Source organism: Vicia villosa, linkage group LG2 (genome assembly GCF_029867415.1).
Source record: "Vicia villosa cultivar HV-30 ecotype Madison, WI linkage group LG2, Vvil1.0, whole genome shotgun sequence".
NCBI lineage: Eukaryota > Viridiplantae > Streptophyta > Magnoliopsida > Fabales > Fabaceae > Vicia > Vicia villosa.
The window spans coordinates 38,399,022-38,402,824 of NC_081181.1; the positions used below are offsets into that span (position 1 = coordinate 38,399,022).

Consider the following 3,803-nt stretch of genomic DNA (forward strand, 5'->3'; position numbering starts at 1 on the left):
GAAAAGATTTTATTTTGAAGAATGTTTTATTGTTTTGAAAACTGTACAAAAAGAAAAGAAATGGGACTTACACTCTCTAATATTCGAGAGGCCCCACTGTTTTGAAAAACAATGAGTTGCATGATTTGAAACTGAATTGATTACTGTTGTGAAAACAGTTGATTGAGTTTTAGGCTTACCTCGAAGAATGAGAAAATTGGATTTCTGAGTTTGAGGTGTTACCGTGATCTTCAAGTGATGTGCTTGGAATAAATTAGGATCTCAACAGATATTAAGAATCCACACCAGCAGAAAAGAAACGTCGAATAAGCTCACAGCTTTCAGCAATTCCATGATCATCCAGTAATTGTTTATGGAGTTCTACAGCAAATGGAAGACCAAACAAACAGAGAACAACAGAGAAATAATCTCGAAGTCTCGGATGAAGTTAGAAAATTCAAGCAATGTGCAATGGTAATCAAATAGAAATTTAAATGATTAACTACACAAAATAATATGAAAATATCAAAATTTAAATAAAATTAATCTAATAAAGATATTTTTTTGTGATTTTTGGATGAAGGAAGAAAATAATTAGAAAACATAAAATTAAATATGCATCTAAAATATTTTTTGGGATTTTTTTTAATAAGGATTAGAAAAGAAAATTAAATCCTATATTAAATAAAATACTAATTCCTTTTTATGCAAACTATTTTTCTAAAGAAAATTAAAAGAAATAGTTAGTCAAAAAAAACTAAGTAATTGGGCCAGTGGTGTTGAAAAATAAATTGGGGGTGCAGCCCAAATGACTTAAGCTGAAAAATTAAAAAAGAAGGTTGCTGGGCCGGACCGGGTTGGGTCAGTGTGACCCGGATCCGCCCAATCTCTAGTAACACAAGGAATGGGTTAGTAAAACCCTAAAACACAAAGAGGCCACGCCTCTTTCTTCTTTTTTTCAATTTTCACGCTTCTGGTAGCAAGAAGAACAGAACAACAACGTAAATCCCTCTTTTGGCTTCTCTTCACTCGTGGTTGAACAACAACAACAAAGCCCTCTCTTTCTCGGTTTTTTTCCGATGAACAACAAGGAGGCTATCTCCCTCGATACTCATCTTTCTCTTGCTGTGAATCGCAACAACAAGAACCTCTCCCTTGATTTCTCCCGGCGGCCATGGGAGGAGCTTTAGAAGCTCACCAGCAAGAACTTTTGTGCACCGATTTCAGAAGTGTAAAACAAGGTATTGCTTTCCCAATTTTGTTTACAATTTCGGTAGCAACAGTGAATCATACTCTCTCTGCTTTTGATTTTCAGAATATACACAACAATAAAGAACAGCAAAAATTGAGTGTGAAAGTAGAAGCGACTTACTTGCGGCAAGGAGGTCTTTGCCGGATTTTGTTAAGGTATGCAAACTATTCACTTCTGCTCTTGAGAATCTGCTGTAAGCTTGTTGTTACTACTGTGTTGATTCTGAATCCCGAATCTGAACCGCTTCTGTGTTGTTGTTACGGCTTCTGAATTGTGAATTGTTGTTGTTGATGCTGTCTTAAAATGAACCGCAAGTTTTGTCTTTGTCTCTGCTTTTGTTTTCACTTACAGCACCTATAATTTTTCAGTGGCCATGAAATCTTATCTCGACGAGAAGAACTTACCGTATAACCCGGTTTCTTTCACAAACAGAGGTAGAGACCCAAGTGTGCTTTACTCAATTTCGTTCTTCATGACACAATTCTCCTTTATGATACAATAACACATGCTTTCTCTATTTTTCTGGAAATTTTGTCTTAACAGGGAAATATGTTAATGGTAACAACAATATTGAGAGTAAGAGTGAAATTAGCTTACCTACGGCGAGGAGGTTTTCGCCGGACTATCGTTGAGGTACGCCTTGAATTCTTTATTGTTACTAACAATTTCCCTAACAACTTTGCTTGTTGTTGTAGGCTTTTGATGAAGGTGATGCCATAACACCTCTTTGGATTCGCGGGAACTTTGGATATTAAGGAGACTTGAAGATGATCTTCAAGTGGAAACCTTCCACCAAGGTATGAACTATTTCTTCACCCTTTTTCAAACTTATGGAACTTTGAAAATTATGAAAAGAGAGAAGTGAGAAAGCTAGTACTATAGTAGCTTTTTTGTGTGATTTGCAATGAAGAGAACACTTCTATTTATAGGAAAAGCTTAGGATGTGTTTGGCAATTGGTAATCTTGATTAGCAAGTTTCAATCATTGCAAGAATAAGAATAAGAATATATTCTTCATCATTGCAAGAATAAGAATAAGAATAAGAATATTCTTATGCAAAGATATTTTTCATGATATAAGCCATGTGTGTAAATTTTTATGTCATTTTATGATATCTCTAAGTTGCATAATTTTATGACATAAAAATCTCTCTTTGACATTCTTTGACTTTTGCTAATTTCACCTCTCTTTGTTTCTTTTTCATGTTGCATGAGAACTTTGAAGAAAGCATGAAGAAGCTTGAACTTGAAGAATGAAGACTTTGAAGATTGAAGAATTCAAGAATGTCTTTGCATTTTCTTTTATTCTTTGTAATCCAAATTTATTCCACTTTAAAATTGTATGAACTTGTATTCTTGAAAGTGAATAGAATTTGAAAGTTGTAATATCTTCGAACCTTGAATTAGACTTGAAATAATGTAATCTTGAATTTGGTCAAAGTCTCTATTTGTAACTCATTTGAAATTTGGAACTTGTTCATGTAAAGAAACTCCACTTGTAATGTTTGAATTTCTCTTAGAACTTGAATGAAATTGTATGAACCATGAATATTGGATATTCTTTGAATGAACTTTGAATTTTGGCAAATTCAAATGATCCATGGTAGTTCTTGAAGTAATGTGAAGAATGTTCTTGCACCAATGAACTTTTAATTCTTGAATTTATGGTTTTAAACCATACTTGAAATAATCTTTCAACAAATGGACTAAAAGATATTTCTTGCAATTTTCATGAATTGTTCCAAATTTGTATCATCTTCCAAATAATCCATAAGAAACAATTTTCTTCACCACGACGAATCCATAGGCCAAAATCTTGAAATAGATTTCAAACAAAACTCTTGAATTACACAAATGGAAATGGCGCACTTTATTTGAAAACCTCCATGGACACGAAATTATCTTGCAAAGAATACGTGAATGAATGAAGAATCCTAGTTTGGTCGAATCAAAGCCTTTGAGCTTATTGAAGTGAATCTTTGAGGACCAAATGGTGACTGTGGATCTTGAATTGAGATACAATTTCCATTGGATGTTGTCATAGGGATTATTTGAAGATGATTGAAATCTTTGATTGACTCTCTGGGGATTTTTAGGGTTTCCCAAATGTGATCCCTGATTTTGGTCCCTGATAGTTCAAAACCCTAATCTGATGATTTGCAATTTCACTGTTGATCAATCCTTGTGTAGGAGATGTCTTGAGCCAATGGATTAGGTCAAAATGATGCACTTGGGGTCTTGAGGTCATGTCCCAAGTCATTAGGTCAAATCCTGAGCAAAAGTCAGGAGTATGCTATCTTCAGTCAAAACCCTAATCTGGTTGATTCAAAGTCTTTGAGTTTGTTGAAATGAATCTCTGAGGACCAAATGTTGATTGTTGATGAAGATGATTCATTTGAAATGAAGGGGGAACAAAACCTTAATTGATTGTTGCTTGTACTGATGAGTGATTTCTTGATTAAATCCTGCTGAGTCACAAGTAACAAACACAAGCTATGCAATTTGTTAGAGATGCAAATGATGCATATGCTATGATATGAGGTGGTATCTTAGGTCAAAAATTGGGGTATGAC

At 34.1% G+C, this 3,803-nt stretch overlaps 1 long non-coding RNA gene across 1 annotated transcript; it reads left to right on the forward strand.

Moving 5' to 3' along the window:
• The first annotated feature begins 919 nt into the window (after nt 1-919).
• On the forward strand, nt 920-1,958 carry LOC131646085 (uncharacterized). The gene is made up of 4 exons (XR_009297284.1): nt 920-1,220; nt 1,295-1,386; nt 1,600-1,665; nt 1,775-1,958. It is a non-coding gene; the product is annotated as an uncharacterized LOC131646085 (long non-coding RNA).
• Nucleotides 1,959-3,803: the final 1,845 nt, after the last annotated feature.